Raw genomic sequence first — 22549 nt, 5'->3', positions numbered from 1 at the left:
ACACCTATAAACCGAATGGAAAAGTGGAAAATTGCAAGAAATGGCGTCCTCCCTGTCTAATCGTAAAAGTGTTTAATCGTCGCCATGTGCAGGCGTTTAGAAAGCACTTGCACAATTGGGGGAAGCAGTGCATGAAATACTGCAGTGAGCATCGGCTGCTTACCCGTTTGTCCTTGGCTGTTACGTTGACACTAGGTCTCTCAACCCAAAAAAACTTTTTTGTTTTACATCTTTCTGCACACGTTTTCCCCGACAGGCCTGCAATGAACGATATGGCAGTGGCGCAGGCTTCAGTGTCTCTTACACTGCGGTCTAAAATGTGAACATAATAAACAACAAAAACCCAAAAACAGGAAAAGTCAATGGAGTCACGAAAAATTTCTGCAGTAAGTACTGAATCTCCTGGAACATCGAAGTATTGTTATTGTCTTCACTCCGAGGACTCGTTTGATGCAATTTTCAAGCTACTCTATCCAGTGCAAGACCATTTATCTCCGGAATAACTCTACCCTCCACACTTCGCTCCATTATCAAATTCATGATTTCTTGATCCTATCAACGGATCTACATCTACGTCTTCATGGATACTCTCCAAATCACACTTAACTGCCTGCCAGAGCATTCATCAAACCACCTTCACAGTAATTCTCCATTATTCCACTGTCGCACAGCGCGTAAGAAACGAACACCTGTATCTTTCCGTGCGAACTCTGATTTCCCTTAATTTATTGCGAGCATCGTTTTTTCCTATGTAGATCGGCGTCAACGAAAAATTATCGTGCTCGGAGGAGAAAGTTGGTGATCGAAATTTCGTGAGAAGATGCCGACGCAACGGATAACGCCTTTGTTTTAATGATGTCCAGCCCAAGACCTGTATCATGTCAGTGACACCCTCTCCCCTGTTTCACGATAATACAAAACGTCCTGCCCTTCGTTGAACTTTGTCGGTATACTTCGTCAATCGTATCTGGTTAGGATCCCACACTGCTGAGCACTATCATAAAAGAGGACGGACAAGCGTAGTGTATCTAGAATGAGATTTTCACTCTGCAGCGGAGTGTGCGCTGATATGAAACTTCCTGGCAGATTAAAACTGTGTGCCAGACCGAGACTCGAACTCGGTACCTTTGCCTTTCGCGGGCAAGTGCTCTACCAATTGAACTACCCAAGCACGACTCACGCCCCGTCCTCACAGCTTTACTTCTGCCAGTGTCTCGTCTCCTGCCTTCCGAACTTTACAGAAGCTCTCCTAGGAGAGTAGGTAGAGCACTTGCCCGCGAAAGGCAAAGGTACCGAGTTCGAGTCTCGGTGTGGCACACAGTTTTAATCTGCCAGGAAGTTTCAGGTGTAGTGTAGGCAGTCTACTAAAGAGACTTGTTGCATCTTCCAACTGTTTTGCCAATAAAACGCAGTCTTCGGTTCGCTTTCCCCACAAAATACTCGTAGTGTTCTTTCCAATTTAAGTTGTTTGTAATTGTAATTCCTAGGTATTTAGTTCAATTTTCGGCCTTTAGATTTGATTGATTTATCGTCTAACGGAAGATTCCTTTTAGCACTCACGTGAATGACCTCACACTTTTCACCGAGCGAGGTGGCGCAGTGGTTAGCACACTGGACTCGCATTCGGGAGGACGACGGTTCAATCCCGTCTCCAGCCATCCTGATTTAGGTTTTTCGTGATTTCCCTAAATCGTTTCAGGCAAATGCCGGGATGGTTCCTTTCAAAGGGCACGGCCGATTTCCTTCCCCATCCTTCCCTAACCCGAGCTCAAGCTCCGTCTCTGATGACCTCGTTGTCGACGGGACGTTAAACAACACTAACCTAACCTAACCTCACACTTTTCATTGTTCACGGTTAATTGCCAATTTTCGCACCAGTCAGATATCTTTCCTAAATCGTTTCACAGTTTGTTTTGATCTTCTGATGACTTTACTAGTTGATAAACATCATCATCATCTCTAAACACCGTAAGACGACCTGCTCAGAATGACTCCTAAATCGTTTACATAGACAAGGGACAGCAAAGGGTCTACAACACTACCTTGGGGAAAGCCACAATTCACATCTGTTTTACACGATGACTTTCCGTCAGTTACTACGAACTATGACCTCTCTGACAGGAAACCATGAATCCAGTTTCATTAACTGAGGCGATATTCCATCAGCAGGCAGTTTGACTACAAGCCGGTACTGTGTAAAAAGCCTTCTGGAAATCCCTTGTTGAGAACACTCAACACATAGTGTGAGTAAAGATCTATATGTCTTTCACGAGCACGATGTTTCCTAAATCCGTGTAGAATCTGTGTCAATAGACGCTTCTCTTCGAGGGAATTCGTAATGTTGGAACACAATATATGTCCCAAAATCCTGCTACATTTGAACGTTAATGATAGTGGCCAATAATTTAGTGGATTACTCCTATTGTCTGGTGTTACCTGTGCAACTTTCCAGTCTTTGGATGCAGCTGTTTCATCAGTATACTCTGAAAGGAACCTAATTAGTATACTGTCTGGACGGGAAGACTTGCTTTTATTAAGTGATTTAAATTTCTTCACTACTTCGAGGATATATCTTCTAAGCTACTCATGTTGGCAACTTTTCTGATTCTAGTTCTGGAATATTTACGTCATCTACTTTGGCGAGGGAATTGCGGAAGCACGCCCTCTTTTAGTCAAATTGTGCCATAAAATTCTTTTCTCTTCGTCCTGATTTATTACCACTTACTAGATTATCTGATCCAGCTGTCTGATGTTCAGTAATTTTGAATGCAGAGCTCTTCAGAAGTCTCTATTCTATTTTTATCTGGTCCTTTTATCATCTACATATCATTTCTGTACAGTGCTACGCTCAACACAAAAACCTTTCAACATTTAAAGTTATATTTGGTGTGAACAAATTTTGTTTTTTTTCGGAAATGCCTTTCTTGCTGTTGCCCGTAAATTGCAGCTATCATCAGTTATTTTGGCGCCCAAATAGCGAAATTCTTATATACTTTCAGTGTCTCGTTTCTTAATTTAATTCACTGAAACATCATAGTGAAAACAGAATGTGCCTACGGCAACGACCTCACGGCGAACTACATCGTGGAAAATGTAAAGGTTTCGTAAAGGAGAATTCTAAGAAAAATCGTATGCAGAGTCCAGTCTGTAGACTCCGGACGGATGGAAGTTGCGAAGTAACAGAGAAGTCTGTCAGAAACTGGAAATAATTTCCGGCGATATAAGGAGGAGCCGGCTGACGCTTCATACATAAATAATTAACGAAAATAAATTAACGAAGCATATTTTTAATAAATACATTAAATTTCGAGTATGCAACCATTGATGTTTCGGCCGCGTACCTTCCGCTCATCCACAGAGTGAGTCGCAAGACTGGCGGCAAATATTTAATTATCTGAGGAATTAAAAAAAAACACTAAAATATAGATTAAAAAGTAAGGAATGTTCGGACAACCTGAAAAATTCGTTAAGTTTGAAAGATGAGAGAAGAGCTGAGAGAAATGGAGGAATTTGGACGGTAGAACAACGGAAGCAGTCGAACGAAAGCATGAAGTAGTTAAGAGACCGAGGAAACTCCAGTCAAGGGAAGAACAGGGAATAATGTTGTAGCGTAATCCTAAGTGGCCAGTAGAATTTGACACAAAATGAAAGTTTGGGGACCTATCGTATGATGTACATAATGTCTTATCTTGATCGCAAAATTTTTTAACGGAATTACTGATTTCGGCCATACAATACCTAACCTCCAGAGTCTACAATAAAAAAAAAATAAAAAAAACATTACTCTCTACCACATTAAGAGATAAAAAAACAAAGAGAGGAATTGTAATATTGTAAGTAGCCCGTTTAGGTTTTTATGTTGGTAACGCCATGTAGCGCTCTATATGAAAATCACTGTGCTGTGTGAAGTCTGTGGCTGGTTTGCATTGTTGGAATTTGCTATTGTAGTGTTGGGCAGTTGGCTGTTAACAGCGCGTAGCGTTGCGCAGTGGGAGGTGAGCCGCCAGCAGTGGTGGATGTGGGGAGAGAGATGGCGGAGTTTTGAGAGCGGACGATCTGGATGTGTGTCCATCAGAGACAGTAAATGTGTAAGACTGGATGTCATGAACTGATTATATTAATGACTTTTGAACACTATGAAGCTAAACACATTGTTTGTTCTCTATCAAAATCTTTCATTTGCTAACTATGCATATCAATAGTTAGTGCCTTCAGTAGTTAGAATCTTTTATTTAGCTGGCAGTATTGGCGCTCGCTGTATTGCAGCAGTTCTAATAACGAAGATTTTTGTGAGGTAAGTGATTCATGAAAGGTATAGGTTATTGTTAGTCAGGGCCATTCTTTTGTAGGGATTATTGAAAGTCAGATTGCGTTGCACTAAAAATATTGTGTGTCAGTTTAAGCACAGTCATTTACAATTTTTCTAAGGGGACGTTTCAATATAAACGGGATATAGATCTTCTTCTGCTGCACTGCAGCAAGTCATAACCACGTAAATGTAATGTGAGTTAAAGTTGCCATGCATGCTTCATCTGATTGTATGTGGGACGTGCGTGCTACCTTACAGGTCGTTGATGTACTCACAATGTAGGGTCATTATGTAAAGTAATCAAAAGAACGTTCATTTAGAAGTATAGTTCTTTAAAATATTCTGAGTTGTATGCAAGTAAGCACAAACTGTAGCCTAGGTAAACTAACATGGAAATACGAGCAAACTGCGCCATCTGACGGCGAGCGGTGCAGTTCCCTAACTTCCGACTATAAATTACGCTATCTCTCATTTATTTAATTGAAATGTAGTTATCATTGACTTCCTTTTGTTACTTCCCGTCCGTTTTGCTTTCCATTTATAATACTTAGTTTTCTAATCACACTTTAAATTGAAAAATGAGAACCAGACCGATATCCAGGATGGTCAGAAACAGTCTGAAAGGCTTTTAACGGTGTTGCAAGATAGCTTGTGCTGAGAAATAACAGTTAAGAAAAAAACCTGACATGTTGCACCACTTCCGAGTTAATTAGCATCGAAGTTAGCCAATCAGGACACAGCGTGTGCCAATTCAAGCGACCCGCCAGGTACAGTTAGTGTCGGCTGGTGCTCATAGCGCAGGTGGCGACACACGACATTGCCCAGCCATTGGCTCGGGTTCGATTCTTACTGCCTTGCCACGGCCAGATATGCGGAATTTCCGACGTAAGTACCATAACCATTTAACTTCACATATTTATTTACTCTGTATTTCATCGTTTGGAGGTTAGTTATTTTCACATAGTGCGCTTCTAACACTGTTTTCTACCGTAGGGCACCAACACACCAATAATATTTCGCCACAGTGGAAGAATAAAAATCGAAAACTGACGATGATGTAATGTGTATCTTGCAAATCATGTGAACAGCTGTCTGATGATGAACTTGCCAGTTCAAAACCGGTAACGGCGCTATTTACCTAAATAAATAGCAGTATTAATAGTGGCTGGTTGCTGTCTTCTTCTTTGTAATAATCAAATACAAAATTGTACCTACGTGATCAGCTGACATTTAGTAATACTGGGGAACGTACGAAGATGGAAAGACAAATCACAATTACTGCCACTAGTGGTCCAGATTTCGTCACAGTCAGTTTCTGTCCTCCGTGTGAAGGAAAAGCCTAACTGCTGTGGTCTCTCAGGTTTTCTCGGCGTTCTGCGTAACGGTGGGTTCTCTGGTGTTCGGCCGAATTGTTGATTCAGTTTTCTGTACGCTATTTACAGTGTAGCACGCAGTCTGGGTGGACTGCAGCCAGCAAGTACGTGGAACAATGCAGCTAGCAGAACCTTCAGGAGAGTAGCTGGTCGATTGCACAGGTCTCGAGGAGGTGGTTCGGAATGCTGCTTGGGCTAGGCACGTGATCGAGTGCTTGGCAACAGAACTGTACAAGGCACGCAATGTCTCAGGTGCGTCTGCACTTCCAATACGAGCAGCGCGGTACTGTTTTGACGAATTTTGCAGCGTGGTGTAAACAAGACGCAGGGCGCGGTCAGACGGGCAGACTCAGCGCAGAAACTGCCGCAGCAGCAGGCGTAGCAGGTGTTGGTTGTGGGGCGGCCGCGGGACACAGCAACCGTTCGTCGCCCTAGGCCGGCGCAAGGTCGCCCGAGGGTAAACACCCGAGCACAGGACTGCAGCCAGCACGTACCTGTGTGGAGGATGGCGCGACCCTCGAACCACGTGGATGTTCAAGGGTCGCGTGAGAAGGCAACGCCTGGTGTGCTTTCTCGTGTCTGAAAACGGATCGCCACAACAGTATAAGCTTCCATCTTCAGAGGCTTCCTTGACAGCGGAAGAAGTGGCAATGATTGACTGAATAAGCATCCTCTGTGTCGTAGAGAGCAGGAGGGAGGGAAAACACAGCAGTAAACTAGGTGCCAATGTAACCCACGAAGTAAGTGTGTGTCCTCGGACAGGTAAATGCGTTGATCTGCTTTGTATAAAAGTTCACGCAGGTGTTGTGTACAGTGAAACAGGTGGCGATGTGGCCAGGAAAACTGCTTACCTTGATATCAGCTTACCTTTCACGGGCATCTTACATCAGATATAAAAGGTAATAAGGTCCCACTGGGAAGAGAAATAGGAAACAAATGGTTCAAATGGCTCTGAGCACTATAGGACTGAACTTCTGAGGTCATCAGTCCCCTAGAACTTAGAACTACTTAAACCTAACTAACCTAAGGACATCACACACATCCCAGCCCGAGGCAGGATTCGAACCTGCGACCGTAGCCGTGCGCGATTCCAGACTGTAGCACCTAGAACCGTTCGGCCACCCTGGCCAGCAAATAGGAAACAGCAAATGTAGATAAAGTACAAGGTGTATAATTTCTCCAGAGATTTTTATTTAATATAACGAAACGAAACTTATTTTACAGCATATTTTCATATCTTAACTATTTTTCTACGTAGAGGCTATCAAATTTAAAGATCTGTTGTAGAGCTCAACAAGGTTTCGTACGGCTTCTGCATGTTAAGTTGCCGCCAGATCGTAGAACGAGCAACTAATGTCCTCTCGAAGTTTGTTGCCATTTCCAGAGTGCTTTCCACCATTAAAAAAACCGTCAATTTTGAACAAGTCGAGGCTACAAGATGTTCTAAAAATGTTCTAAAACTACCCACTTAACAAATTTCTATGCTTTTCTTGGTCCAACCTCTCTACATTTTGTGTCCAGTCTACTTCTGTCTCCTTCAGTCATAATGTTGACAAAATAACAAAACTCAGCTAGTAATTTTCGTGTCGCATTTTCTAAACCAACTCCCTCAGAATCGCGTGGTTTGATTGGTTTGATTACACTACATTCCATTGTCGCTGTTTTGCTTTTAATGACAATAATCTAATAACATCTTTTCAAGATACTATCCATTCCGTTCAACCGCTCTTTACCGTCTTTGCGAGACTGCAGAGTCTTTTTATCTCCTCTCTGAAGTTAAATTCAGTTTCCAGATTTCTTCATGGCTCCCCTTATTGTTTACTCACGGTACAGTGTGAGTGACATAGGGGATAAGAGTCAATCTTGTCCCTCTCTCTTCTCAATCAGTATTTCCCTTCCATATCTTTCTGCTATTTATATCTGAAGTCTGGTTTCTATACGAGCTGCGGTCAACCTCACGCTCCATGTGTTTCATCCCTGCGACTATTAAGGACTCCAGACACTTGGACAGTACTCCACTGTTGGCCACGCTACTGTTTTGTATATCACTAGCCAATACCGGCAATGCATCGAAGGTGCTAATTATGCGTAGGAGCTGAATATACGTCCTAATCGCCGCTCTCTCTCCCCGTATCATCCTCCCCAGTCTCTTTGTCCACGCCTTCCTCCGCCTTCTCTGTTAGTCCATCACCTCCTCTCCCCTCTCTCTGACCACCTCCTCTTCTCCGACCCTCCCCTCCCCCCTCACCATCTCCTCCTTACCCGACTCCTTGACCATTTCCTCAGTCCTTTCTGTCCATCGCCTATTCCACCCTCTCTCTGACCTCGAGCTTTGTTTATTGATATCCCAAACGAAACCTTTCGTTGCAAACTCAAGTGGCTTAAACCGAATGGGTAAATAGGTCGAGAACGTTGGTATACAAGGTATGAGAGACACGTCTCTAGATGCTGGATCTATGAGGATAGTGACTTCAATGACGGAATTCCGCACACTTTTAATCAGAAGGCAGGTGGGTACGACTGCAAAGTTTCGGACCATTCAGGTTCCGTAGTAGTATTCCGATCATAAGCTGATAAGCCATAAATACATATTTCCTGTTCTCCATTAAAACTGAGAGCCAAGAAGAAAAATCTGCACATTGATGTGCATACAGTTTTTATTCAAAATTACATGTAACGAGAAAGAATATACTTGTATGTATGGGAGAAACAGTTTGTCTAATAGTTTAAATGCCCTGCTGACGTAGTTAAAACTGACCTGACTTATGTAGCACTATCACCGTCAGAGGGTGGTACGGGACTACAAGTCCCACCGCCACACCTCCAAAGTGAATTGCAGTGACGCAGTCACTGCCCTGTGGAAATCCACTGCCTCACCAACACAGCCAGACCGCAATAGAGCGGTGATGCTGTATTGTAACACATCACCCCGGACTACAAGTCCATTTAAAAAAAAAAAAAATTAACCCTGCACTTTAGCAGAACAAATACAAGTAATTTAAATACACTGATTTGGGCTGCTCATGTCATTCACCCATAAACAGCTACACGGCTTGACGTGATCGAGACGAAGTCCACCATTCCGTTAGCATATCTTACAAGGCCAGTATTACACCGCCATATTTCTTTGAGAAAGAAATGTGATCAAATATTCGTCAGATTTCTTTGACAAAGATCTCTGACGTGGCGCTAAAAAGGGGTATTACACTATCGTCATATTCTTCATCATATTTCAAGACGGCAGTTGCTAGTACCACAATTGCATTGTGTGTGTATTTGAAAGAAAAGCGGCGGCGAAAAAAAAAGCAAACATAATTGTATTAAGCCATAGGTATTGCGTTGAAATGACAAAAGCATTCAGAAGTGCAGGACTGCAAGTGGAGGAACTCAAGTCTTAATATACAAATTACTTGCGAATGGATGAGAGTGTATTTCTACACTCCTGGAAATGGAAAAAAGAACACATTGACACCGGTGTGTCAGACCCACCATACTTGCTCCGGACACTGCGAGAGGGCTGTACAAGCAATGATCACACGCACGGCACAGCGGACACACCAGGAACCGCGGTGTTGGCCGTCGAATGGCGCTAGCTGCGCAGCATTTGTGCACCGCCGCCGTCAGTGTCAGCCAGTTTGCCGTGGCATACGGAGCTCCATCGCAGTCTTTAACACTGGTAGCATGCCGCGACAGCGTTGACGTGAACCGTATGTGCAGTTGACGGACTTTGAGCGAGGGCGTATAGTGGGCATGCGGGAGGCCGGGTGGACGTACCGCCGAATTGCTCAACACGTGGGGCGTGAGGTCTCCACAGTACATCGATGTTGTCGCCAGTGGTCGGCGGAAGGTGCACGTGCCCGTCGACCTGGGACCGGACCGCAGCGACGCACGGATGCACGCCAAGACCGTAGGATCCTACGCAGTGCCGTAGGGGACCGCACAGCCACTTCCCAGCAAATTAGGGACACTGTTGCTCCTGGGGTATCGGCGAGGACCATTCGCAACCGTCTCCATGAAGCTGGGCTATGGTCACGCACACCGTTAGGCCGTCTTCCGCTCACGCCCCAACATCGTGCAGCCCGCCTCCAGTGGTGTCGCGACAGGCGTGAATGGAGGGACGAATGGAGACATGTCGTCTTCAGCGATGTGAGTCGCTTCTGCCTTGGTGCCAATGATGGTCGTATGCGTGTTTGGCGCCGTGCAGGTGAGCGCCACAATCAGGACTGCATACGACCGAGGCACACAGGGCCAACACCCGGCATCATGGTGTGGGGAGCGATCTCCTACACTGGCCGTACACCACTGGTGATCGTCGAGGGGACACTGAATAGTGCACGGTACATCCAAACCGTCATCGAACCCATCGTTCTACCATTCCTAGACCGGCAAGGGAACTTGCTGTTCCAACAGGACAATGCACGTCCGCATGTATCCCGTGCCATCCAACGTGCTCTAGAAGGTGTAAGTCAACTACCCTGGCCAGCAAGATCTCCAGATCTGTCCCCCATTGAGCATGTTTGGGACTGGATGAAGCGTCGTCTCACGCGGTCTGCACGTCCAGCACGAACGCTGGTCCAACTGAGGCGCCAGGTGGAAATGGCATGGCAAGCCGTTCCACAGGACTACATCCAGCATCTCTACGATCGTCTCCATGGGAGAATAGCAGCCTGCATTGCTGCGAAAGGTGGATATACACTGTACTAGTGCCGACATTGTGCATGCTCTGTTGCCTGTGTCTATGTGCCTGTGGTTCTGTCAGTGTGATCATGTGATGTATCTGACCCCAGGAATGTGTCAATAAAGTTTCCCCTTCCTGGGACAATGAATTCACGGTGTTCTTATTTCAATTTCCAGGAGTGTATATTTGTTCAGTTATGTGGCTTCTCATATTATAAAACAGGAATGCTACATGTACAGAAGACAGGCTCACCGTAATGCTGCGACTTCTTGATACAGGAGAGAGCTGCTCTAGTTTATAAGACAGTACTCGAATGTCACATTGTACATTGTTGTTGTTGTTGTGGTCTTCAGTCGAGAGACTGGTCTGATGCAGCTCTCCATGCTACTCCATCCTGTGCAAGGTTCCTCATCTCCCCGTACCTACTGCAACCTACATCCTTCTGTATCTGTTTAGTGTATTCGTCTCTCGGTCTCCCTCTACGATTTTTACCTTCCACGCTGCCCTCCAATACTAAACTGGTGAACCCTTGATGCCTCAGAATATGCCCTACCAACCGATCCCTTCTTCTAGTCAAGTTGTGTCACAAAGTTCTCTGCTCTCCAATTCTATTCAGTAACTCCTCATATCAAATACCGGCCTTAATTTGAGGAAGAAATTTCTGAGAATGTACGTCTGGAGTACAGCGTTGTATGGTAGTGAAACATGGACTGTGGGATAACCGGAACAGAAGAGAATCGAAGCATTTGAGACGTGGTGCTAGACGAATGCTGAAAATTAGGTGGACTGATAAGGTAAGGAATGAGGAGGTTCTACGCAGAATCGGAGAGGAAAGGAATATGTGGAAAACACTGATAAGGAGAAGGGACAGGATGATAGGACATCTGCTAAGACATGAGGGAATGACTTCCATGGTACTAGAGGGAGCTGTAGAGGACAAAAACTGTAGAGGAAGACAGTGATTGGAATACGTCAAGCAAATAATTGAGGACGTAGGTTGCACGTGCTACTCTGAGATGAAGAGGTTAGCACAGGTAAGGAATTCGTGGCGGGCCGCATCAAACCAGTCAGTAGACTGATGACAAAAAAAACCCTCCAAAACCTCCTCATTAGTTATGTGATCTACCCATCTAATCTTCAGCATTCTTCCGTAGCACCACATTTCGAAAGCTTCTATTCTCTTCTTGTCCAAACTATTTATCGTCCATGTTTCACTTCCATACATGGCTACACTCCTTACAAATACTTTCAGAAACGACTTCCTGACGCTTAAATCTATACTTGATGTTAACAAATTTCTCTTCTTCAGAAACGTTTTCCTTGCCGTTGCACATTAACCAAAATAATTCCAGAAACGTCTCAAGAACTGAAGGGAGAATGTGTGAAGGTAAGTAAATGTTTAGTGCACTATATGGGGCCCGCCCGGTTAGCCGAGCGGTCTAACGCACGGCTTTCCGGGAGGGAAGGAGCGCCTGGTCCCCGGAACGAATCTGCCCGGCGGATTTCTGTCGAGGTCCGGTGAACCGGCCAGTCTGTGGATGGCTTTTAGGCGGTTTTCCATCTGCCTCGGCGAATGCGGGATGGCTCCCCATATTCCGCCTCAGTTACACTATGTCGGCGATTGCTGTGCAAACCATTTCTCCACGTACGCGTACACCACCATTACTCTACCACGCAAACATAGGGGTTACACTCGTCTGGTGTGAGACGTTCCCTGGGGGGTCCACCGGGGGCCGAACCGCACAATAACCCTGGGTTCGGTGTGGGGCGGTGGAGGGGTGAAGTGGACTGTGGTAGTCGTCGTGGGGTTGCGGACCACTGCGGCTGCGGCGGGGACGGAGCCTCTCCGTCGTTTCTAGGTCCCCGGTTCACATACAATACAATACAATACACTATATGGCAATAATAACTATTTTTATTTCTAAATAATTTAATTTAAGGAATTTGTGTTCTAACAACTGCAAACTTAATAAAAAGTACGAAACAGATGAAGCGCTTTATAGCTTGTGGCGTCCACAGTTCAAGTATAAACAAAGGAGAACTGAAAGCTAAGAAAGAATTTTTTGTTTTCTATTCTCTGTTCCGGCTTACTGAAAAGCTGCTGCTGTATAGTGAACAATGGGCAGGACGGAGTGGCCGTGCGGTTCTAGGCGCTACAGTCTGGAACCGAGCGACCGCTACAGTCGCATGTTCGAATCCTGCCTCAGGTATGGATGTGTGTGATGTCCTTAGGTTGGTTAGGTTTAATTAGTTCTAAGTTCTAGGCGACTAATGACCTCAGAAGTTAAGTCGCATAGTGCTCAGAGCCATTTGAACCATTTGAAAAGCTGCCTGGATGTTTCCAGATGCAGAGGTGGATTGCTGTAGCTTTGATTGTGGGCATGAAGTCGCCTGCAGCATATTCCACCTGCCCATCAACACATAATTAGTAGCATGCACCGTGCCCCTTGCCCCTCCCCCCACCCACCCACCCACCCCTCTCCCACCCCCGCCCATCTACCCTAATCGAGGCGAGTTTATATTAAAAAAGAGAAGAGTCGAACGAACGCACCAACTTTGAAACCATGTTTACACACACGCTACAGACACGTCAAATAGCTGTAGCGACGCCAGCGCTCGAAGCGGTTAGATTTCACACTGCAGTGAACAGAAGACGAACGACTTTTAAAATCAAATCTACGGTGAGACCCTAGATCTGATTGTACTTGTTTGATGACAGAGAAGATTTGAGGAAGTTCCCTATTACACCATCAAATTTATTTGACACATCAACATTGACAAAGAAATATGATAGTGTGATACCGGTCTAAGCCAATAGTATTTCCAAAGGAATTGAAACGCTGACCTGCGCAGTGAACATCCTCCGTTGCGATATAGTCTCGCACGGCACGACTGGAGAAACACCAGACAGTGAGAACTGAGCGTCGGTGCTCGCGTGCGTTACGTCTGAAACGTCCGCCCGTTTGACCGTGCCACTGTTTAACGCACTAAGGTGGTGCCGGCCAGACAAGATACTCCCTCAGTAACTCACATCGCAGATGTATTGTCATCTCATCACAATCGAAACACGAGCTCTGACGTACTGTGCCCGTTCGGTGCTTTACGCCTGTGGAACCTCTTCCTTCTCCTTCCAGACTCACAGCGTTTTCCGCAAAAATTAATATGCCTAGCCACTTGTCCCTCTGTTCAACCGTAAAGTAAATCTCTCACTTTCTCCTAGGATCTTTCGCTTTTCATATCTCGTTCAGTCAAGCCACTTCCTTTTCCCTTTCCTGCGTTACTTGTATTTCATAATCTACAGCTACATGACTACCCTGCTGTTGATACTTAAGTGCCTGGCAGAGGATTCTTAATACAAACGTAGCTGCCCTTTTACGAACTCGTTCGATGTCCTCTGTCAGTCCTATCTGTTAAGGACACCATACAGCACAGCAATCCTCTAACAGAGACCGAATATGCGTAGTGAAGGCAGTCTCTGTAGTAGATATGTTGCAGCTTCTAAGCGTTCTGACAATAAAACGTAGGCACTGGGTTGCCTTTCCCACAACGTTATCTATATCGTCGTCGTTCCAGTTTAAGTTAGTTGTTCGTAATTGCAATTCCTAGGTATTTAATCGACTTGACAGCCTTTAAATTTCTCTGATTTATCGTGGAGCAGAAATTTAACGGATTTCTTTTTGTACTCATGTGGATCACTTCACACTTTTCATTATTTAGAGTCATTTGCCACTTTTTTCCCAATACGGATATCTTTTCTAAATCATTTTCGTTTTGGTTTTCATCATCTGATGACACTACGTGATGGTAAATGACAGCATCATCTGAAACAGTGTAAGAGGACTGCTCAGTTTGTCTCCTAGATCGTTTACGTGGATTAGAAACAGCAAAGGGCCTTTAAAGCTTTCTTGGGGAACGCCGTATAATTATCACATCTGTTTTACTCAGTGATTTAAAAAAAAATGGTTCAAATGGCTCTGAGCACCAGGGGACTTAACATCTATGGCCATCAGTCCCCTAGAACTTAGAACTACTTAAACCTAACTAACCTAAGGACATCACACAACACTCAGTCATCACGAGGCAGAGAAAATCCCTGAACCCGCCGGGAATCGAACCCGGGAACCCGGGCGCGGGAAGCGAGAACGCTACCGCACGACCGCGAGCTGCGGACCGTGATCTTTCACTCCTTTGCCATGTACTGTGACTTTCTGAGAGGAAATCCACAGGCACGCAATTTGATTGGAAAAATTCTTTTGAGCAACGGTGTCAAAAGCCCTCTGGAGATCTAGAAATATGAAATCAGTCTGAGATAGTCTGTGGATACCACACATTATTTCGTGCGAATAAAAAGCTAATTCTGTTCCCAAGAACAATATTTTCTGAATCAGTTATGCCTGTGTGTCATTAGCCCATTATCTTCGAGGAAATTCGTAATGTCCGAGCACAGTGTATATCCCTAAATCCTACCGCTAGTCGACTTTAGTGCTACGGGTCTGTCATTCACCGGATTACTACTATTGCCTTTCTTGGGTATTGGTGTGAGTTGGGCAACTTTGCTACCTTGAGCTTTTGTCGAGCGACCGGCTGCATATAATTGCTAAATATGGGACTATAGTATCAGCATACTCTGAAAGGAACCTGAGTAGTATACTATCTGGACCTGGAGACTTGACTTTATTAAGTGTTTTAAGCTGCTTCGCTACTCATGTTGGTAGTTGTTCTTGTTTCGAGTTGTGGAATATTTACTTCGTCTTTTTTTTTTTTTTTTTTTTTTTTTTTTTTTTTTTTTTTTTGTGAAGGAATTTCGGAAGACTGTGTTTAATAACATCGGTTTATAGGCTCTGTCATCTGTAATATTACCATTGGTATCGCACAGTGAAGATACCGATTGTGTCTTGCCGCTGGTGTACTTTACATGTGAGGAGAATCTCTTTGGGTTTTCTGCTAAATTTAGAGACAGTTTCGTTGTGCAAACCATTAAGAGTCTCTCTGATTGAGATTCACTCCAAATTTCGAGCTTCAGCGAAACATCGCCAATCTAGTAGATTTTGCGTTCTTTTAAATTTGGGTCCGTTTCTTCAGAAGTGTTCTGGCCTTTTTTGTGTACCGTGGGGGATCAGTACGATCTTTTATTAATTTCTTCGCTTTAATCTCACAGTTCCCTCAGATATGATTTATTTGAATTTAAACCACAACTCATCTATACGTACATGGACAGTTGGGAAGGAGTGGAAAGTGTCTCTTAGGAAGACATCAAGAGAATTTTTATACGCATATGGACGTATTGTCGTGGATGTTTCGGTGGTCTACGACCTTGTGGTCACTAATGCCTGTATTCGTCATAATGGTCCCTATATGCTCAGGATTATTTGTTGTTAAGAGGTGAAGTATGTTTTTGCAACCATTTACACTTCGAGTCGTCTCCTGAAATAACTGCTCAAAATAATTTGCGGAGTACGAATTTACGGCAATTTCTACGATGTTTTATGCCAACATATCGAGAAAAGAATGAAGTCACCACCAACTATTTTAGTACGAGTGGTGTACCTACTTGCGATGAGACTCGAGGTTTGTTTGAACTGTTGGACAAGTGAATCATCTCAGTCGGGGGTTCGGTAAAAGGAACCAAATATTAACTCACTAACTGTGACGTTCCTCTTCCTCTGCCTCACCCACCCCTACTCCAAAGTCCACTGGTGCTCGTAGTTTAAATCTACTGTCCTATAATTTGTGTTGTTGCACTTCTTACGAAGGAATGTAAAGTGTTTTATTCCGCAGTGTAGTAATTTTTGAATGTTGGATTGAGAATTAGACGTAACTTGCTACATGCTTGTCATAGTAAACGTGATGTAAAATACGCTGGTGTGCAAAATCTAAGGAACGAAAGTAACTTCCGCACCATGTGTCCCCGCCAGGTAACACAGCTGAATGAGACTTGCACCATGCGAAGAAAGAGCCGATACAGTGTAGTGACCAATGAGACGAACAGATACGACACTTTTATTCAAAAATGGTTCAAATGGCTCTGAGCACTATGGGACTTAACTGCTGTGATCATCAGTCCCCTATAAGTTAGAACTACTTAAACCTAACTAACGTAAGGAAATCACACACATCCATGCCTGAGGCAGCATTCGAATCTGCGACCGTAGCGGTCGCGCGCTTCCACACTGTAGCGCCTAGAACCGCTCGGCCACTCCGGCCGGCACACATTTATTCAAAGATAATCATTACGCTGAAGTCACGGCGATTCATTATAGTGCCGTGGGCGTAACAAAAGGCGGGACGTGGTCCGTTATAGGGTGTGTGTCCATGGTGGGCCCCAACGCATGCTGTGCCACGGTGGCCACAAGGTTGGTTGGTGATGTCTTCCGTTCCTCCAGCCTGTACGGTCGTCGGTGCATGCGGACGGGCTGCAACGCATCCCACACGTGCGCAGGCCACTCAATTCGCCGAATATCCTGTCGCACATGGGGAAGGTGAACGGTGTGGCAGTAACTTTCTCGTACCGTAACACCTACTACTACTACTACTACGTGATCAGGCCCAGTGGACCGCACGCATCTACAAGTTTCCTCCTCCACTGTATTCTGTCCATTGCTGCTATCCGCCGTTCGTCCACATCTATTGACATTTGTTTTAAATCTTCATGGAGTCCATCCCTCCAACGCTTCTTGGGTCTCCCTGGCGGTCTCTTTCCTGTAGGTGTGAAATCCAGGAGCTTCCGAGGCCATCTGTGATCCTCCATCCGGGCCACATGGCCGGCCCACTGCACTCGTTTGGCTTTGACAGCTCCTGCTATGTTGGGCTGCTTGTATAGTTCCTCAAGCTCTTGGTTGTATCTGATCCTCCATTCCCCTGTATCTGCATCCAGAACCGGACCGTAGATCTTCCGAAGCACCTTTCTCTCAAAGACAAGGAGCTTATGGAAGTCCTGTTTCCGGATACTCCATGTCTCACAGCCATATAGAACAACAGGCTGGATCAGGGTTTTGTGCAGTCGAATCTTGAACTGTCTGGAGAGAGATTTGGACCGAAGCAGTTGTGCTAGGCTGTGGTAAGATCGGTTTCCTGCTTGTATTCTGGCATTGATCTCTGCTTCACATGACGAGTTCTCAGTGAAAAGTGCCCCTAGGTATTTGAATTCTTGCACTCTCTTGTAGGAATGGTCCGCAACCCGCAGTGATTGTAGATGATCAGCAGTCTGACAATGACCACGCGTCATAACGAGGTACTCTGTCTTAGCTTCGTTTATGTTTAGCCCCGATTTGCTGGCAGCCTCCTTTAGTGCTTTGGTCATTTGCTCCAACTCCTCTTCCGACCTAGAGAGTTAGCAGATGTCGTCTGCATAGGCTAAGTATGCCAGTCTCTTTCCTTCGATTTCAATCCCTTCGTTCTCTTGGAAGGTCTCGCCTATGATCTTCTCGAGGACAAAGTTGAATAGGATAGGGGACAACCCATCTCCTTGCCTGAGTCCTGTCACAATTTCAAATTCGTCAGTTACGCGATTTCCCATCTTCACCTTTGCATGTGTTTCGTTCAGACAGACCTTTATCAGATTGATGAGTTTCCCTGCTATGCCAAACTCCCTTAAACAGTTGAGCAGGCTCTTGCGATGTATGCAATCATAGGCCTTCTTAAAATCAACGAATAAAATAAGCAAATCTTTACCATATTCACCCAGTTTCTCAGTGAGCTGCCGGAGACTGAAGATGTGATCTACTGTTGACCGTCCTGGCCGGAAACCTCCCTGGTACTCCCCAATCACCGATTCTGCCGCTGGCTGAATTCTATGTATGAGGCAATTGGACAGGATCTTATAGCAGACGTTAAGCAGGGCGATTCCTCGATAGTTGTCACATTTCAGTTTGTCGCCCTTCTTATGTATTGGACAAATCAGAGCTGTTTTCCATTCTCCTGGTAGTTCTTCTTTGGTCCATATTGCCTGTATCAGTCGGTGTATTTTTTCTGCAAGTTTCTCTCCTCCTGCCAGGATCATTTCAGCCTGTATTCCATCTTGACCTGGACTCTTATTCTGTTTAAGGTGTCTGATTCTGGTTTTTATCTCACCCAGGGTAGGTGGGGGATAGTCTGCGTCGGCTGTAATTGGGTACTGGAAATCAAACTGCAGTTCGGGTTCATCACAATTTAGCAGCTGTCGAAAGTACTCTTTCCATCTCTCAGCTATGTCCCTATCGTTCGTCAGGATCTTATCACGGGAATCTTTGACAAATTTCTGCTTGGCCTGGTGACCTGTGCAGAGGTACTTCACCCTCAGAAACATTTCCCTCGTCTTTTGTCCTCTGAAGTCTGTTTCTGCTTCAGTGATGATATTCCTTATGTATTTCCTCTTTGCTCTTCGCAGAATTGCTTGTGTAGTCTTTCGGACCTCCTCAAATTGTGCTTTGGCCTTTGCCAGATTTGTCCCCTTCAGCCATTTGTTCCTGGCTTCCTTTCTCCTTTCCAGGGCATCTGCACATTCCTTTCCAAACCAGATCTTCTTGCCCACTGGGTTTCCCATGAGTGTTTCCTTTGCTGTATCCCTAACTGAGCTCTGGATGTTTCCCCACATAAGTTCGAGGTCCTGATTCGCGTCCACTTCGCTGAGTGCTTCAAAACGGTTACTAAGTTGCAACTGGTATCTGGTCTTCGTTGCCTCACCTTTCAGTTTCTCCACATGGTACCTTTCCACTCTTTTTAACTTAGGCCCTGTTCTTCCTTTACACTGTATGTTTAAATGGCCTCTGACCAGGAAATGATCACTCCCACCTTCGGCACCCCGCGCTGTCTTAACGTCTAACACCCATCTCTTGGCTCTGAGATCAACGGCAACATGGATTTACAGTTCTCCCATCTGGTGATACCCAGGTTCCTTTATGTATGTTTTTCCGCTGGAAGTTTGTGCTGGAGATGAACAACCCTAATGATGTCGCGAAGCTGATGAACCTAACTCCATTGTCATTGCTTAGGTTGTGTAGACTGTGCCTACCTGTTGTGTCTTGGAATATTTGTTCTTTCCCAACCTTGGCATTCATATCACCAAGGAGGATCCTCAGGTGTCCATTTGGTATAGCGTCCATCACTGCCTCTAGCTGTGCGTAGAACTCGTCTTTCACTTCACATTCGCTCTCCTCCGTGGGAGCATGGCAGTTCACAAAAGTCGCCTTAATATGCTTTACTTCCAGTGTTAGAACAGATATTCTTGGGTTGACTGAAACGAATTCTGAAACATTAGTGGCCAACGTCTTACTGACACAGAAACCAGTGCCTAACAGATGACCTCGTTCACAGGCTCCATACAGAATTGTACAGTTTTCAACATCAATGCTCCCAGCATCGTCCCACCGGATTTCTTGCAGTGCAACTAGGTCTAGTTTGTACCTCTGAATTTCCTTGACCACACTGATTGCAGCTCCTGTCTTGTACAGACTCCTTACATTCCACGTTCCAAATCGTATACCGTTTCTTTGCCATTGACGTCGTCTATTTTTGTCAGTAATGTTCCGAGGCTTACTTGTAGTCTTGAAAGCATGTTTAATTTTTTACGGAGAGAGGGTGCTGGCCTCCCGTTCAACCTGCGGTGTTACCCTCACAGCTCACAGGACTGCTGGCTTTTCTTAAGGGGTGGGCTCCCCTCAGGAGTTGGGTTATAAGTAGGAATAAGAAAATTGGAAAGACGCCATCGGGCCTCGAAACCTAATACCGTTGGGGTCGAAAAAGCAAGAGTTGGCCAAGGGAGGCCGACAGGGAAGGAGAAAGAAGGAGTCTGACACAAGTAAGTGGAAGCAATGTCAGACTCAGCTCGGGTCCCCGCGGTCGCCACCCGCGTACTTCTAGCTGAAGCCCCTGGGCCGCCAAAACGATCATGTCCGACAGTGTTGCTAAGTGCATTACGTACCCTCATATGGCCAGAAGTGGGAACACTGTCGGACATGATCGGCTTGGAGGTCCAGGTGTTACGGTGTGGGGAGACATAACGTTGCACGGGCGCACTGACCTCCGAACCTCACTGGTGAACGTTACTGTGACACTGTACCCCTTGCCGACTTGCGTCTTTTGAGTGTTGCGTTCGTCCGTGACTTCATTTGTACGGATGACGGTGCGCGACCGCATCGAACAGGGCAGACGGAGCAGCTCTTGGAATGAGAGGATATTCGGCGAGCGGCCTGGCCTGCCCGTTCCTCCGACTTGAGTCCCTTCGAGCACGTGTGGCGTGCTTTCGGGGAGACTGAGACTGCAACACGCAGCACGTTCACGTGCAACTGTGGTGTCTAGAGAGCCTGCATGCTCGGTTCGCTAGACAAACAGATAAAGTCGTATTAATGAGTTGTATTACAAAAAGAAAATTACGATACTTAACTTTGCCCCAAGCAAAGAGCGACACACAAAATAACCAATCGTCTTCAGTATGACAATCCCAAGGTCTGTGCTACATAGAGAGGACAAGCTAATTGACTAGAGTTGACGCTCCTATTAAAGTGGGCCGTCACCGGTCCCCTTCACACAGGCGCCGCTGCTGTTGCGTTGTTGTCCTGGAGGGACATCCGGTCAGCGTGCGATTCGCTTACTACTTCTTACAGCCACCTCTTCTCTATCGTTCCCGACTGTACGTAACACCAACGACCATCCAGCATCTGTTTGCTACGCTGTAGAAGAAATGAAGCGCCCTGCCACGAGAAGTCTTCACCAGTCTCGTGGCCAGTATGGGGGCACCTTGCAGAGGATTCACTGCCGTACACAGTGATCTCACCCCATATTAAGGACGATGTCGTCCATTTTGTAGTGTTCAGGTGACCATCCTGACTCACTGTGACGTCAGTGTATAGTTGTTGTGTTCGAACAAATGTGTCACTTCATTCGTCTCATTGCGTATTTCTTTCAAGTACTTCAAGTACTTCCTGTACTGTATTGCGACGGTTCTTTCTATGTACGTGTGCTAAGTCGCACTCTGCTGAAATTTCCTATCCGTGTCACATACATATATGGAAACGTCCTGCTTAAAGTCGCACTCTGCTGAAATTTCCTATCCGTGTCACATACATATATGGAAACGTCCTGCTTAGATATTAATACAGAATACTTGGACCATACCTTGTCAACTCTATTGGTATATTTGGGTGCACCGGTGATTTCCCCATTTTCATTTCTGTAGCCGCCTACCCTATTTCTTTCGCGGCTGTTTCCTCTACCTCTTCATCATCCTGGTTCTCTCTCATCTTCCACGTTAGTCCTTGTTCTGTATCCTTTCTTGCGTTAGCAGCCTTTAAAATGCTTCTCCCTCTCTGACTGATAATCGACACGTTTACTTTTCTCCTCAGCCGTGCAGCCGTTTTACATGCCGATGCCAGTTTCCTGCCCCCATGCATCGATCTACCTCCTCGCATTTATTCTTCCAGATGCTATACTTCCTTCTGCAGCTCTGTTTTTACGCCTCGGTTCATTCTACCGTATAAGGCTCTATCCTGTTTTTCCTTGTTCTGAACCAATTATTACACACAATCTTTTTTTAGGTTTACATAGTCGTCAGTGCTTCGAGTCTGCCATTGCGCAGGCTGCTTTCAAGCTATTTTTTCCCGTGACCCTGTGCTTAAAACGCTGCTTCATGTATGCACTTTTTAATTCCTTGAGACATAGGCTGTGCCGCACCTTCATCTAGGTGCTTGAATTTGCCTGCTAATTTACTAAAGAATTTCATAGACTGTTATTTCAGACTATGTAAGCTGTATTTCATAGTATCCCCTGCCCTCGTGGGAATATTTGCTCTTTAAATTGGCTTTACTCCTTAGCTTCTACTACCATCGTTGCATCTAGGAAGAAGTGCTATGAACCATATTCTGCACCTCCGTAGGCTCTAACATCATTTGTTCTTATGTTACAAGTTTTATTTTCAAATACACAGTCTCCTATAGACCCGACGTTTTTGGCAGGACTCTCCCGTGCATACGTGGGGACCCGCATATGAGAGAAGAAACCCTTTAAAATACTCGGGGTGAATGTCTCACAAATATCAATCAACCTTTCTCCTCTGTCATTTACTGTATCCTCTCCATATCTTACCACTACTCCACCATCGGAGGCCACCCGTAGATTTCCATTAAAACCTACGATTAAAATATTCCTTGCCCTCCCATTACCTTTTTTTTTAGCAAACGCTTGTAGCATGCTCTCTAGTATCCTTGTTAAGTTTTC

This window comes from Schistocerca americana, chromosome 10, assembly GCF_021461395.2.
Source record: "Schistocerca americana isolate TAMUIC-IGC-003095 chromosome 10, iqSchAmer2.1, whole genome shotgun sequence".
Taxonomy (NCBI): Eukaryota; Metazoa; Arthropoda; class Insecta; order Orthoptera; family Acrididae; genus Schistocerca; species Schistocerca americana.
The sequence above is the reverse complement of the archived record's forward strand: the minus strand, read 5'-3'. Positions refer to the sequence as shown.